This window comes from Balaenoptera acutorostrata, chromosome 2 (genome assembly GCF_949987535.1).
Source record: "Balaenoptera acutorostrata chromosome 2, mBalAcu1.1, whole genome shotgun sequence".
NCBI lineage: Eukaryota > Metazoa > Chordata > Mammalia > Artiodactyla > Balaenopteridae > Balaenoptera > Balaenoptera acutorostrata.
In genome coordinates this window covers 16,765,043-16,782,413 of record NC_080065.1, presented here as the reverse complement: position 1 = coordinate 16,782,413, position 17,371 = coordinate 16,765,043, and the positions used below count along the sequence as shown (strand labels likewise).

Below are 17,371 nucleotides of genomic sequence, written 5' to 3'. Positions count from 1 at the left end.
GCTTTTGCCCCTCTTCTGAATCAGCAGGAAATGGACCGCGCTGGAAAGTTCTGGTTCCTAATGGCTGACTTGACCCTCTAGGGCTGGCCAGAAAGGCTGATTTTTTTTTTTTATGCCAAAATTCACGTTTTATTTTTATTCTTACATTGGTGGGAGCTGATGTCAGGAACTGAAAGGCAAGCAATAACTTTTGTTTCTACCTCTTAGCTGAACAGTAATACACACAATGTGGCATTTTCATTAGGCTTCTTTACATTGCTTCTTTACATTTCACACTAGAATACAACATTACCCTTTTCTTGAATAAAATGACCCAGTTACTAAGGAAACCATCTTTGGAGGGAGTGTTTAATAAGCATATTTTATTTAAATAAATCCTCCAGTAGGAAATGGAGAATTCATTGCCTTTACTTAGACTGTGTAAGTAGTTATATGTGAAATTTATCTGTGCAGCTCACCAACATTTCCTTATTGGAAACATCCATATTTCCACATCACAGTTCCCAAAAAGACTTTAACGTCTCAGAATTCTGCATCTCCTTTGGCTTGCTTCTCTCTTGATTCCACCCACGCTTTATTAATGGTTCGCTTCATATCATCACCTCCATCTTCATAAACTTTCTTTAGAGCATTCATTAATCCCTCACTAGGATCTGTTTCAGTGTCGTAGGAGGGCTTTTCTTTCTCTTTGCATTCTTTTTCAACCTGAGTCAGGTAGACCCACCGTGTGTTTTCCGCTTTCTTCCTGCATAAGATAAGAACTGTATCTGTCTTGATCTTTTTTGAACTGCCTTCCACAGAGATGGGTTACAAGAGATTGTTCACGATCATGGAGTAACTCTTCCCATTTAGATTCTTTACCACAAGATCAAATGACCTCTCTGTGAAATGCACCTGCACATTCTCAGCGGGGACCTGATGAACTCCAGTTAAGGTGATGTAGATGTTCACAAACTTATCTGACTGAGCCCATCCGTAACTGCTGGTTTTCACTGTATATCTGTCGTAATAGGAGCAACCACAGCGGCAGGCTTTTCACTTTCCAGAAGCTCTGCTTTCCTCTGTGATTTCTGCTGCATCTTGTTCTTGATTTCTGTCTCAAGCTTGGATTTTTCAGCTGTCAGGGCATCACGTACTCTTCTTCTAGTGGCTTTTTCCAGCAGCACCTTCACCTCTTCTAGATCTTTCTGTAGCTCCTCCACAGCTGAAGCCATGGTCGGGCTGCGTCAGGGAAGGCCCCAGCTGCAGCGGTGCAGGGGCGAGAACAGGAAACGCCGCACGGACCAAGCTCACCCCGAGCGCAGACCACACCGGCACCAGAGTGGCCGCGGTCTTTGGGCACCAGAAAAGCTGATTTTGAAGATGGAAGTTGCTAGCTGTCCAGGCCTCATGCAGAGAGTCTCCTAGACCAGGCTGGGGGAACACCAAGGTCTGCAGAGTATCACCCAAAGCAGCAGGCCACTCATATGCTTTTGATATTGCAAAACTGTTCCTAGTTACTCCGTACATTTTGCCCTTAAATTGCTTTCATTGTTTTATGTGGTCTGTGGTACACACCTCATTTCTTTCAGCTGCAGTCATAATATTTCCAGCAGCTAGCTCATTCAACAGAAGTTCCTTGTATTTTTATCCAAGGAGTCAACATTATGTTAGGAAGTGGAGGTGAAGGGTTGGAATACATTGCCCTGAGGTGAGAGGCAACTAACCTCATAAAATGCGTTGTTACCCAAAGAGGGAATATTCTTTAACCACCAAAGTGATGCTAAGAAAGTCTCAAACTCCCTTTGACATTTTGCCGAGATTACATGGGAACTGGTTACGCATTAGACAAACTGCAGTTCTCATGTACCAGCTCAGGGCAAGGTCAGGCTACCAAAAACCAACAGTGATGCTTCCTCCGAGCGGATGTTATGTTGCAACCTTAATGCTTTTCTCTTCCACTTGTGAGGTGAGCGGGTTGACAGGTACAGGATAGAGTTGACACTCAGAGCTGACATTCTCTTACTTTGTTACTAGCAGCAGAGTGTCCAATGTCAGGACCAAGATTCATCATAGCCGGGAGCTGCTGATTGGACTTGTTTATTACCGGTAAACTCTCCGGAACAAATTCCATAAGGACTCCTGTTGCTAGATGAACACCCGAGAGGCAGAGATTCAGGCTCATAGGGAACTTTCTTTAGACTCATTAATTCAACAAGTACTTTTGGAGGATCGACTACGTGTAGATATAAACTTGGTTCCACTGAAGGCAATGACGTCACTCCCAGACACCAGCACTAAGCGTAGACCCACCAGGAAGCACAGAAGCCCGTCTAGGACACCCTCTTTGCCAAGTCAGCTTGTCAACACTCCACAGTCTCCTTTTCAGAGCCTCTCTAGGGAGCTTTTTCCTTTGTCTGCAAGAGTAGCAACTCCGTGTGATGGGGTGCTCCACCTTTAATGGGGTGTGAGGAGTTCCAGCAAGCAAGTCACACACGGTCTGCTCCCATTCATTCTCTCCTCCGTCGCCAGTAGTGACAGAAGTGGAAGCTTTGCAAACCAAGGAACCTGATTTAGGCTGAGCGAGCTACTTGGATTTGTAGTCTTACAAATCTCCTTGCATGTTTCTTCTCTGTGTACTGGCCTAGAACCACTGTTTTGATGCAGAGATTCTTAACCCTGGCTACACATTGTGATCACGGGGGAGAAGCTTAAAAAATACTGCTGCGTGGGCCCCTTCCCTTTGATTCTTTCATTAGTCGGTGGCGGGGGGCGGTGCGTTTCTCCATGGAAAAGCAATAAAATTTACATCAGTGTTTCTCAGTTCTGGCTGTACATTAAAATCAGCTGGAGGGGGAACTCTTTAAGTTTCTTGATATCTGAACCCCATCCCAGACCAATTAAAAATGATTCTCTAGGCTAGAGCCCCAGCATCTGTAGTTTTTAGTTCCCCAGTGTATTCTAGTACATAGGTCAATATGGGGCCACTGCTGCAAATTCTATTACTTTCATGCGGATTTAGTCTATACCAGCAATCCAAAAGGCAGAAAAGGTCACTAAAACAAGGGTCAGATTGGGATGGTTCTCTGTGCATAAGGAATCAAAAGCCAAACATTTCTTCTGGAATCCATGAGACTCGTGTGTGTGTGTGTGTGTGTGTGTGTGTGTGTGTGTGTGTGTGTGTGTGTGTTTGTGCATGTATGAACATAGGCAGGACAGGTTTTGTAGAGCTGCATGAACGGGAGTAGAATGTTCATGATTAAGAAAAAATAAATTCTGCACCACAAACATCTATTAACACCTCCTACATGCCACGGGCTGTCAGGGAAAGGTGAGTAAGAATCAATTCTTTCTCATGATTCAGAAGCTTACAATCTCAGAAGGAAATATTGCTTTGACAGGCTTCATATAGTCAGAGGGAAGCAAGAGAAAGAAAGGACCTAATTTGAGCTCACTTCCCCAGATCTGTCAAGTGTGTGACCTTGGAGCAAGTTCAATACCTTTCTAAGCTTCTACTGCTCACCTGTTGAAGGTCCCTGCATCCTGCATACTCCTCTTCTCTCCAGTTTCTTCTCTCCTAGAGAAGTTTCCTACTGTCTCTACTCCATACAATCTGCATTCATCCGTGTCCTGGGGATCTGACCTATTCCTGAGCCCACCTCTCTCCTCCTCCAAATGACTCACTCTGTCTTCTATGCCCTGTTGCCTAAGGACCCTGTTCTCTGAGGTCTCCAGTGACAGCTGATGAGCCACCAAATTCTCTACAAGTGAGGTAATAATGGCATATTTTGTTGCCCTCCCAAGGAGGAGCTATTGGGAGCAAAATATCCAGAAGTATATTTCCTGGGGGGAGATCGGTGAAAGATTTGGGGAAAACTGTCTTCTCAGTGAAACTCCTCAACTGACCCCCAGGAGTGAGCTACTTGTTCTGCCTGGGTTGTGCCTTTGTGAGAAGTCATTCCACCCAAGTTCCCTCACTCCAGGAGGCTGGATCCTGCCGCCAGGAAACAATGAGTCCTTTTTACTCTGCTGGGATTTGTTAATGTAAGAAATTTAATAAGGTTAAAACCCCAGAGTTTTATTCCTTTGAGAATAGTAACTAATTTCCAAAGAAGTCTTTTTTGGACTGAACTGAATCCAGGGTGCTCTGTGAGGGAACCACAATTTTAGAAAGAGTGAGTAATATCCTGGCTTTCTACTCAGGTGATGGAAAAATGCTACTTAGGTCAATTTGCACGTCAGACCAAGGATCATGTACCACCTTGTCGATCAAACCTCCAGCAAGAAATAATGACTCCTTTCTCTGATATATGTATCTAAATTTATTTCTGAAATTATAGAAATTTATTTCCACTTTTAGTGACCCATCACTTTTTCCTCACATGATAGTTATTTGGGTACATATGCTATTTTTTCCAACTAGGCTGTAAACTCCTTTAAGGGAAGATCTCCCTGTCCAAACAGTGCTAAGCTCAATGTTGGGACTGTATATTGACAGATCCATATGGAGGCATATAAGTGTTTATGTTTATATGTTAAAATAATGTAGAAAGATAGAAATAAATCCCATCATGTATATAATGAAAGAAAATTCATACAAAAATTAGTTGAATTTGCTTCACTCAAATGTCATAAATTTTTAAAATTTAATTTAATTTTTTAAAATTGAAAGTATAGTTGATTTACAATGTTGTGTTAGTTTCAGGTATACAGCAAAGTGATTTAGTTTTGTGTATATATATATATTATATATGTATATGTTCTTTTTCAGATTCTTTTCCCTTAGAGGGTATTACAAAATACTGAGTACAGTTCCCTGTGCTATACAGTAGGTCCCTGTTGGTTATTTATTTTATATATATATATATATATATATATATAGTAGTGTGTATATGTTAATCCCAAAGTCCAAGTGTCATAAAATTTTAAATGACTGGCTCTTTGGGCATCCACAGCAAGACCTTCTACAATATAAAGGAAGCTTCCGTGTTCATTGGGGCAAAAAATCAAGGTTGGCCAGGATGAGTTCTTGTCTGGAGGCTCCAGTTCTTGTCTGGAGGTCACTTTCAGTCTTATTCCTATTGATGGCCGAATTCAGTTCCTGTGGTTGCAGGACTGAGGTCCCTGTTTCCTTGCTGGCTATTGGCTGGAGACCACTCTGAGCTCCTAGAGGCTGCCACATTCCTTGCCATGTGGTCCCTTCCATTCCCGAGTCAACAATAGTATATCAAATCCTTCTCATGCTTCAAATCACTGACTTCTTTGGCGTCTAGACCCAGATTTTAAGGGCTCATGTGATTAGGTTGGGTCCACCTGGATAATTCCTATTCATAAATTCAATTGTGCCATGTAAGATGACCTAACCATGGGAAAGAGATCCATCACATTCTCAAAGCCTCATGATTATACAGGGTGTGTATGCCAGGGGTTGGGCATCTTGGGAGCCACCTTAGATTTCTGCCTACCACGATACTCCTTCAAGAAGCATGGCTAAGAACAGAAGGATACTGAGAGGAAGTGGGATTAAATGATTCTTTTTAAAACCATGATCAAGAGCAAGCCTGAAACATATTTACAAGCTGAGAAGAAAGGATACAAAAAAGGGATTAAAACTCCAAGAGGGTGAAAATAATTGTAAAGGGAATTGAGGATATGGCTCCTGAATATAAGATTTAACTTAAAGGAAGAACAAGCTCTTCTTGGAAAAGAGACCATGAGGGTGGATGCAGATGTGGGACGTTGCAGCCACCCTCATGGTCTCTTGAGGATGGATGTGAGACCATGAGGGTGGATACACATGTGGACATTGTATGTGCAGGGGCAGGAATTTCATGGAATATCTTCAGATCACCTCAAGACGTTCCCTAAGAAGTAGGAGGCCAAGGTAGGCAGAGCTAGGGACAGGGTAGATAACACTGGAGGATGCTGAGAGAGTGAGTATTAGAAATGGAACTTGAGATGGCTCACCCAGGGCATCCACAAGTGCTTGAAGAATTAATAAATCCATCCAATAAGCACAGAGGATGCCTGAGCTGCCTCATACCTGCTCGTGAGTGTGCACCATGGGCATCTCTCCCCAACTCTGAGTTCAGTGACATAATGTTAGTAGCTTGAAATTGGCCATAGTGGGGATATTTATACCTTGCAAATTTGCTAATTAGAGTTTTTAAACAGAGAGCTAGTTGTTAAATATTTACCAGCCCACAGTCCTGCAGGGATCGCCCTTTGGGTTCCAAAGGCATCAGCCTACATCAAATTGCTTCCGTTCATAAACTGCTAATTCCACAAAGAGGTCATAGGAGCATCTGGATAAATGGCAAAGTGAGCATAGTTTACAAAAAGGTGCCTGAGGTTGCTAAAATATTTAGCTCTCGTACTAATTTTATGCACATCAGTAATAAGGGGTAATACTGCTAAGGGAGGCTTAAGTAGCAGCTTATAAATCTCTTCTCTCCACAGAACAATTTTTAGCCAAATATGAGGATCAATTGGGATTCATGATACTAGGAGTGTTTTAGACATTGAAGTGAATATGGGTAGATAATAGAAAAATTTCCTTCCTTCCTTCTTTCTTTCTTCCCACCCTCCCTTCCTTCCTTATTTTCTTCCTTTTTTTAAAAACAATATTTGAGTTTTTAAGAGAAACATGTTACTGTAACTTGCCTAAGAAAATTGGGAAAAGGCAAAAGAAAACAATTGAACTGAAATGGAGATGGATGAACAGAAAAGAGAAAAAAAGAAGATAAGCAAAAAAGGTATAAAGGAACTATCAGAGATATTAATATAATATCCAAAGAAGAAACACTTTCAATGAGAAAGTTAATTAAACTCTATATTTCTTTTAATAATTTCTAAATTGTCAACAGTCTTACTAAAATCAATAAGGTGAATATACACTTTGCTTCCTTAGTTGAAAGTTATACTCTCAGTACCCCCAAATATTCACGAGGCAATCTGCAGTTTGAACTATTTCTATTTCAGGAAAAGACATTGAAAAGATCTCCTGATGAGCAACAGGACACTCTTGCCATCCCACCATGTCTTCTGTAATTCATGTTATTATTTACTTTAAACAGCCCTCAAAGGGGAGAATATTGAGTCCAGGGGAAGCCAAAGCAGGCAAAGCATTGCATAATTTTGACTTTTGTACATTATTTTAGCCCAATGTTATTTGTGATGAAAGAAGGCACTAGAAAGTAGATAATTAGAAAAATTTGGAATTATGATTAACACTTAAACTATTCAAAAGATTCACGGTCTGTATTTTCCTCTTACCTGAGATCATTTAGTGGTTCTTAAAGTCTTGTTGGAGAGGTCAACATGAGAAAAATTATTGTAACACTATAAGGATGGATTTTATGTTTTTATTAGTGTACTTCTTAGGACCAGCCCAAATGTCACTCTTAGTCCAAGCTGCCCAGGAGAGCGAGAGGCTAAAGGAAAAGCCTAAATGGCAGTGGGGAAGCTAACTCGTGATTTTCCCCTGTGCCAAAGTAATTGGCCTTGGCCTTTCTTGCTCAAGGGACTTTAGGACAGTAACTCAGAAGCAACATGAAGAATAAATTTGGATTCTGGACAGTTCCTTAACACTATCTTGTTGATGAACTACCTTCCTTTAGCTGCTTCATCAAATGCTTCACCAGTGTTCTCAAAGGTCACCATGATTTATCACAGCTCAACAAACGTATCCACATGGGATGTTCCAGTGGTTGTATAAATTAAAGTTCATTCAGGATTCTAGATAAATTAAAATAGACTAAGACTGCCTTTTCTGTAAGGCTGTGGCTCTAACAATGAGCTCTCCATGAGCAACTTATTATGCCAGCCTTATGACATTTTGAAGAAATTCATGTATCCCCAGGAAGGTATTCTACAATTCACTGATTCCTCAATTTGTTTTTCAAAAAAATCTAAGTGACTCTCTGAGCCAGAAGATTATTTAACTTCTGACATTTTAAGGTATGAAACAAGTGGAATTTTAAAATTAAGTTTGAATAAACATTGATTAATATATGATACCAAAAGTTCCAAATCAAAACGATTTTAAGACAAGTGTGTGTATAAATACAAATATGTAACATAAATGCGAAAGCAATGTGCTTTACCTAAAGAAATGTTAAAAAACCAAAACAAAGTAAAACACAATAGTTTTAAAGTCATTCAACAACTATAAAGAAGATAATAAAAATCATTCACAATTCTGCTACCCAGAGATTATTATCACTAAAGTCTTTTTAAGGTATGTTGTATTAGTCAGTTGTTACAGTAGTAATACTGCTTAATGAAGAACTACAAAATCTCAGTGGATTACAGCAACAAACATTTATTTTTTCTTCATCGTGAATGTATAGATTAATAATTTGGCTGGAATTTATCTTTCTGGGCTGAGTCAGTTTCACTTGACTTGTCTCTAGGCAAGTAGGTAAGTTCAGGTCTCATTCTGGGCTCAATGAATACCCAATGCCTCTTCCTCTCTTGGTAATGGCAGAAGGAGAGAAGGTAAGCTAAACCAGGCAAGCTTAGTTAAAACTGTCTGCTCACATCACATCTGGTAGGAGTTCATTAAACTAAAGCTACTTACATGACCAATCAGAGTCAGTGAGGGCAGGGAACACACTCCCAAGAAGGGGGAACTAGAGCAAGGCAAGGGAGGAAGAAAAAACTGTAAGCAAATCATACACACACACACACACACACACACACACACACACACACACACACAGTTATATATGTATATGCACATATAATGTGTTTATATGTACAACATATGTTTATGTATGTAAACATGTATATATATGTATATTTATGTGTGTATATAAGTATGTATGCACATTTTCAACACATGCTCACAAAGAGTATCTACTTCATAGGGTGATTTGGAGATTTAAATAAATTAATACATGTAAAATTCAAAAAATTATCTCACACCCACTAAATATCCAATAAATGTTCAACATTGTTATGCAATGTTTATGTTCCTTCAAAATTTATATGTTGAAGCCCTAACCCCCAGTGTGATGGTATTTGGAGGTGAGATCTTGGGGGATGGATAACTAGGTTTAGATGAGGTCATGAATGATGGGACTAGTGTCCTTATAAGAAGAGGAAGAGAGACCAGAGCTCTCTCTCTCTCTCTCACCTTTTCTCTCCATCATGTGAGGACATAGCAAGAAGGTGGCCAGCTGCAAGACTAGAAGAGGGGTCTCACCAGGAACCAAATCAGCCAGCACCTTTATCTTGGACTTCTGATCTCCAGAACGGTGAGAAATAAATGTCTTTTGTTTAAGCCACACGGCTTACTGTATTTTCTTATAGCAGCTTGAGCTGACTAAGACAAACATTATCATATGTTTAAGAAAAGAGAATCCTAATCAATCCAGTTATTTGAACAATATTGTATCATGAGTATTTCCCAAATCATTAAAAAGTTACTATTTAATGTCATATATCAGTGTACAGGTATGTCAATTTATTTAAGCATTTCCTGTGTTTGCACATTTACATTGTTACCTTTTTTTTTACTAATATAAACAATGCTATGATGAACATCCTCATACTCTCCCACACAAGTCTTTGAACATCAGATTATCCATTCCTGAAAGAAGTTCCTAATTCAAAGGTTTGAGAAAACTTACCTTGTAGTCCAGCAACAACGTAAAATTTGTTTCTGAGATATTTCATTTTATTTTTTTCTGTACCATTCTAATTAATAATCTCTTCTTCTAGTTTCTTATTTTAAGAGTTACATGTGGCATTCTTAAGAAGGTCCCAGGCTGTGCGGGACATGAAGAACCAGGTGTCCTATTTATTGAGGATCTGCCACTGCTAGAGACTTTCCTCATTTGATTCTCAAACATCTGTGGACACCAAGGTTCAGACAGGTTGCAGAGATTGCCTGTATTCAGTAAAAGATGGAGCTGGATTAAGACTCTGGCAGTCTGGCTCCAGGTTCTATGCCTTTCCCACACCACGCAGCTTCCTTAGACATTATCTCTCAACCCTCCACCTTATAAAGTGAGGGTATCAGCAGAACTATTTATTTCTCCTTCTCTCTTCCCTCTTCTACCTTCCCATTTCTCTCAGCTGTACTTTACCAAGGTCAAGATCGATAAGATTTACATTCTGTTTTGTAAATGTTAGTAAGCATTCCATGATTAATTCACAGGTTGTGTCTAAAAATTGAAAATCAATACTTACATTATTTGATGACATTAATATTGCTCACAGTATCATCAAGTCATAGAATTGAAGTTGTAATACTGTAATCTTCAGGGCAATGAAAGAAACATGTCAAAACAGATTCTGTTTCTTACTCTTTGGAATTGCTCAAAATCATGCAACGTTTTTGTCAACTTTATATATGGTTCATTTCTTTCTTGTACAGGGTATTTGGTTTTGTTTTAAAAATTTTCCCAGGGTACTTTCTTTCTCTGGGAAATGCAAAATATATGCCCTCCTTACCATAGCCCTAGTATGTCCTACCTTTCTAATAAGTACATAAAATCTGTCATATGGAATCCATTAAGTTTTTTACAAAATTACTGACTTTCTATTCTAATTTGTATTTGTTCTACAACTATCTTCCTCCCTGGAGTTTCTCATTACCTTATGTGTTTTTTTTTTGTTTTTTTTTTTAGACACCAATTGTACTTGAACATTTGTTATTTTATTTTATTTTATTTATTTTATTTATTTATTTATTTTTGGCTGCGTTGGGTCTTCGTTTCTGTGTGAGGGCTTTCTCTAGTTGTGGCAAGCGGGGGCCACTCTTCATCGCGGTGCGTGGGCCTCTCACTATCACAGCCTCTGTTTTTGCAGAGCACAGGCTCCAGACGCGCAGGCTCAGCAGTTGTGGTTCACGGGCCTAGTTGCTCCGCGGCATGTGGGATCCTCCCAGACCAGGGCTCGAACCCGTGTCCCCTGCATTAGCAGGCAGATTCTCAACCACTGCGCCACCAGGGAAGCCCACCTTATGTGTTTTAATCTGAACTGATAGCTGTGCATCAGACTGAGACTAAGACTGTTATTCACTGCTTTTCTGGGTTAGATGAATATTTTCATCCATGTTGACGTCTTCCTTGGTTTTTACTGTTCTGCTTGAGTACATTCTGACTCAACTTCTAAGAAAAGTTGTATGGGAGGGAAACTCTGAGTCCATGTATGTCTGAAAATGTTTTATTAGAGCCTCTGGCAAAGAATTCTAGCTTAAACTTTTTCTTCAATTTTATTTTTATATTATGTATATTCTTTTTTCTCTCAGGAAACTTAAGATAATTGTTTTACCCTTGTGGTACAAAATGTGGACATCTGTCATTAATTTTTCCAGCACTTGGGAGACCTTTCTAAATGTAAGACACTTGTATCCCTTCATCTTTTGGAATTAAAAAAATTTTTCTTTAAAAATCCCTCACCTCTGTTTTCTCCTTCCTCCCCACCTCCCTCTCCTTCCCACTTTACTCATTTTTTTCTATTAGTTGAATGTTGTATGTTGTATCAGATGACATTATTTAGATATTATCTGAATGTTATAAATGAATAATGTTATGTTATTAATGAATAATGAACGATACTATCTTAATGCTTTCTAATTCTATCAGATAACATTATTTCTGTTTCCAGGTAAACAGAAACCTGCCGAAATGTTTCATTCAATGCTATAAAGACCCAGCGTCATTCTTTTTATTCCCTTTTCCTGGGTCATCATTTTTAGCATGTTCCCTTCACCCTCAACATCCCAAGGTGGCCTCTCCCTTTCCAGGTATCCTTCCTGTGGTCCAGTCGGAATGTGGAAGGAAGAGTGAAAGGAAAGGGAAAAGCCATCAAGGCCCCCTTTAAACTAAATATTAATAAGAAAGAAATGGAGAATGGATGTTGAGTAGGCAGCTATCATTGTTTGCTAGAGACTTCCTGATTTAATCTCTATGTCCCTCATCATATCTCCCACAATTATGGTCTCTATATCTTTTTGCTCTTCCAGTGAATAACAGAATCCTTTAAATGTATTTTCCAACCATCCTATTGAATTTTTAAAAATCTGAGCAATCGTGATTTTAATTTGTTGAAACTTCCCTACTCTTGTTTATGAAGGCAAAAATCTTTTCGTAGTTCTCTCAGGGACTAGTGGAAGGATTTAAAATGTGTCCTTTAGTTACTCGAATCATCTATGGGTCAGAATTTTGTATCTTGATCCTTCTCTTTCATGTTCCAGGTTTCCCCAAATGTCTAGTTATTTAGGTTGTCTCACAGTAAGAATAAGGTTGGGAGCTGTGCGTATAGCTGGGGAATTTCAATCAGCAGGCTATTGTAAATATAAAAAGATATCCCGGCAGTCCACTCCCTATTCCCCCAGCCCATGCGTCCAGCACACCCATTCTTATACACAGACACCTGGAGTTCATTCTCTTTTCCTGTATTTGGCATTTACTTCAGTCCAGGGCCAGATGTAGGCAGGATTGGGGAGTGAAGAAAGAATAGATTTAGGAAACCTAATACTAATATATTTGAGATATACTATATTTGATTTCACTTTCAGAACATAGATTCATATCCTCCTCGATCTTTGGGATCTCTCTTGATCAAACTCTTTCAGAACTAAATTACAGGTAATTCAACTTAGGAAATCAGCAGAAAATTGAAAAAAAAAAGTAATAACATTTGCATCCCCCAGTGAAGGCATTTAGGATGACAGCCAAATTCTGAAAGTGCTTGAGCCCCACTTGAAGTTAATTTTGGTATAAATTATGGGGTAGCTAACTCAGAGCACCTCTCATCTACCTAATTTGTACCGTATCAGCACTCAATAGAATTTGTTTTTCTAAAGAAGTAGTAGAGATGGAAAAGCAAACGTAGCAGAATTCAATTAACTCTTTTTCGCAAGTAATACATACCATGCGTAAAATAGATAGCTAGCGGGAACATGCTATAAAGCACAGGAAGCTCAGCTCGGTGCTCTGTGACAACCTAGTTGGGTGGGATGGGGCAGGCGGGTGGGAGGGAGGTCCAAGAAGGAGGGGATATAGGTATACACATATCTGATTCACTTCATTGTACAGCAGAAACTAACACAACATTGTAAAGCAATTATACTCCAATAAAAAAATAAAAAATAAAATATCTATTTGACATTCAAAATAAAATTAGGGCTTTTCTATAAAAAAAGAAACATCATATTTTACAATTACTTATGATATTTTATCTGGCCATTTATATACTGTGTTCAATTGCAGCATGCTTATGAATAAGCAGCTGAAAACTGGGTTGATTTGTAGTGGTAAAGAATAAAATCTTTGTGTGCTTTTTTTGGTCTACTTGAAGTATCTCATAAAAAGATACTCTGACAACATCATTCTGAATGGACTTCTAAGCTTTTTGCCGGAGATAGGAAAACATTTTCTATCAAGAGCCAATAACCTCACACATGCTATATCAATTTAAGGTTTACATGGAACAACAATCACCTTACTACGGCTTTAGCTTTTTATTTTGAAAGAGAGAAACTTTTTAAAAGCTTAAGTAGAGAAGCTATAAAACTTGATAATATCAGTTACTTAAAAGTATACTTCACTTCTATACTATGTCTTAATGCAGAAGGCTGGGTGAAGGAAAGGGAAGAGGAAAAAAGCGAGACAGATGGGAAGAGGAGAGAGAGAACAACAGATTTAGAGACCAGTGAGAACAGAGAGGAGGTCAATGGGTGATGAAATGTGGAAGTATTTTGGTTACATGATGCTGTCTCTTTGGGCTGAGTGTGTATTAGCAGCATTTTCTGAAGCTTTCGTTTAGCATCTGTTCACACATCCTTAATTTATTCTTTATTCCTAAATGCATTGAATAGTCACTGTAGCCCACCATGGGGGCTATATTTTAGGACTGCATTATGGTAAGTAGGGGAATTTTATTACAGAGCCAGCACCTGGGCCCTTGCTTTTTTTTTTTTTTTTAAACTAAACTACAGACTTAACTGGATTTCAACAGTCTCCCTGCTCACGCTCTTTTCTGGCCCATAACTCAATCCAGGATTCCAGTCTGTGAGGGTTTCTCTCTCTCTGTCTTCCAGGACCTTGGCACTGGTGAAGGATATTAGAGAGGTATTTTGTAGAATATCCCACAATTTGGATTAGTCTAATGTTTTTTCATAAATAGATTAAATTTGTGAATTTTTTGCAAGAGTAGGACAGAGAGGATGAGCCCTTCTTAATGTATTGTACCAGGGGGTACATGTTGTCAATATGTCTTCTTACTGGTGATGCTGACCTTGGTCACTGGCTAAGGTGTTATCTGCCAGGTTTTCCTGTTTTAAAATTACTATTTTTTCCTTCTGGAACTAATAAAGATTTGGGGGGAAATAATTTGAGACTAGGCAAATACTATGTTTCTCCACAAAGTTTTGCCCATTAATTTTAGCATTCGTTGGTAGATCTTGCCTGCAACAGTTTTACTGTGATAGATTTCTATTCTCATCATCTCTTCCATATTTCTTAATTGGAAGAGCTGTCCTCTCTCATTTATTTATTTATTCAATTATTGATTTAAGTTATTATGGACTCATGGATGCTTATTGTATTCTATTGGTTATAATTCAATCCATCATTATTTATTTTGTTACTTAATTTGTCCCAGCTTTAGATATTGGGAGCTCTTTTAGGTTGGCTCTTACGACCTTTTGACATGCTCCAGTCCTTTTTTGAGCACTTCCTTACTTCTGGACCACAAGATGCTTCACGTTCGTCTTATATTTTCCCTGCCCCACCCTTGAAATCAACTACTTCTACAAGAAGTTCTGGTTTTCATCATTAAAAAATGGTGTTTAGAAACAAAGTCTGGGCTCTAGGAGATTTCATTATTACTGGGATGTCATTGATTCTAGACTCCATTAGTGGTTCATGCTTTTATCAATACCATGCTGTCTTGATTAATGTGGCTTAATATTGTCTTGAAATTGTGTATTGTGTGGGTTCTAACTTTTATCATTTTCAAATTGACTTTGGCTATTCTAGCTCCTTTTTCTTTACATGTAAGTTTTAGAATCAGAATTGTCATTATCTGCAAAACAACTTGCTGAGATTTTTATTTGGTTTGCACAGATTAATTTGGAGTGAATTGACATCTTAACAATGTTGAGCCTTCCAGATCCTTACTTTTTTAAAAGTCTGATTTCTATATAAGATTTAAGCCAATGCATGGAAACCTATTTAAGGAAGCTGAGGTCCAGAACTGAGTCTATGTACTAAAAACAGACCATAATGTTTGGCAATCCAAAAGTTGGGTAGGAAAGAGTTTACAAAATAATTTTTAATTGATTTTGTCTCTCCCAAGTCAATAATGAATAGAATAAAGGAAAAAAGAAAAAGATTTCCATATGGTAGAGGAGTAAGGGAACCGATAGCAGAATTTATCTATTTGCTTCTAAAACCCTTGATAACATCCACGCCAGATGTCCTGCCAAGCCTGAAATACTGTAAAAACATTCTTCATTCACAGAACCATAACATTTCTTTTTTGCTTTGTAAACATTGCAAGTATGCCTCCTGTTTCTTTTCTTTTTTATACCCACCCCCATGTAATTTTTGGATGGAAAAAATCCTAGGATAAGAAAATAAATGACTGAAATTATTTTTCCATCATAAATTCATCACTTGTAGAACCACCTTGGATTTCATTTATCATAAGGACTTTGGAGTAATCATTCCCAGTGCATATATTGTGGTTTAGAAACTAAGGAAGACTAGCACGTGGTCTTTTAAAGCCTGTTTATGTGTTTGAGATTTTTAAAAATTAATATGTTCACTGACATCTTTTAACATCATCTCATTATACACAGGTTGGAAGGATGCTTGGTGGGGAGAAAATAAGTAGGGCTTTTTGGTGGTTTAGAAATTAGTCATTTAAGGGCATAGATGAGTCAGAAAAGCTTTAACTATTAAGCAATATTAAGGGATAAACTGATATATTCACTTCTAGAAGCCCCTGTTTCCCATGATGGCTTTGTAGAAAAGTTTTTGATGAAGTAAATTATGTTGTGGTGTGGTAGATATGTCCTCATGATTTCAGCTGCTAGATACTTTGGTCTAGAAAATAAAAGAGATAGGAATATATATATATATAATTAAAGTATACTTGATTTACAATATTGTATTACTTTCTGGTGTACAGCAAAGTTATAAATATATATATGTGTGTGTATATATATGTATATATATATATATTCTTTTTCAGATTCTTTCCCATTATAGTTTATTATAAGATATTGAATATAATTCCCTGTGCTATACATACAGTAGGACCTTGTTATTAATGTATTTTATATATAGTAGTTTATATCTGCTAATACTAAACTCCTTAATTTATCCCTCCCCCATCCCCTTTCCCCTTTGGTAATCATTAAGTTTGTTTTCTAGTCTGTGGGTCTATTTCTGTTTTGTAAATAAGTTCATTTGTATCATTTCTTTAGATTCCACATATAAGTGATATCATATGATATCTGTCTTTCTCTGACTTACTTCACTTAGTATGACTGTCTCTATGTCCACTCATATTGCTGTAAATGGCATTATTTCATTCTTTTTTATGGCTGAGAAATATTCCATAGTATATATATACCACATCTTCTTTATCCATTCATCTATCAATGGACATTTAGGTTGCTTCCATGTCTTAGCTATTGTAAAAAGTGCTGCTATGAATATTGAGGTGCATGTATCTTTTTGAAGTAGAGTTTTCTTTGGATATATGCCCAGGAGTGGGATTGCTGGATCATATGGTAACTCTATTTTTAGATTTTTAAGGAACCTCCATACTGTTCTCCATAGTGGCTGCACAAATTTACATTCTCACCAACAATGTAGGAGGGTTCCCATTTCTCCACACCCTCTCCAGCATTTATTATTTGTAGACTTTTTGATGATGGCCATTCTGACTGGTGTGAGGTGATACCTCATTGTAGTTTTGGTTTGCATTTCTCTAATAATTAGCAACGTTGAGCATCTTTTCATGTGCCTATTGGCCATCTAAATGTCTTCTTTGGAGAAATGTTTATTTAGGTCTTCTGCCCATTTTTTGATTGGGTTGTTTGTTTTTGTTATTGAGTTGTATGAGATGTTTGTATACTTTGGAAATAAGCTCTTGTCGGTCACATCATTTGCAAATATTTTTTCCCATTGCATAGGTTGTCTTTTCATTTTGGTTATGGTTTCCTTTGCTGTGCAAAAGCTTATAAATTTGATTAGGTGCCATTTATTTTTGCTTTTATTTCTATTGCCTGGGGAGACTGACCTAAGAAAACAGTGCTAAAATTTATGTCAGAGAATGTTTTGCCTATGTTCTTTTCTAAGAGTTTTATGGTATCATGTCTTATATTTAAGTCTTTAAGCCATTTTGTTTATCTTGTGTATGG

At 38.0% G+C, this 17,371-nt stretch overlaps 1 pseudogene; it reads right to left on the bottom strand.

The window, feature by feature from the left end:
* Nucleotides 1-522: 522 nt before the first annotated feature.
* LOC103002504 (calcyclin-binding protein-like) lies at nt 523-1,270 on the bottom strand (annotated as a pseudogene).
* Between the last annotated feature and the right edge of the window lie 16,101 nt (nt 1,271-17,371).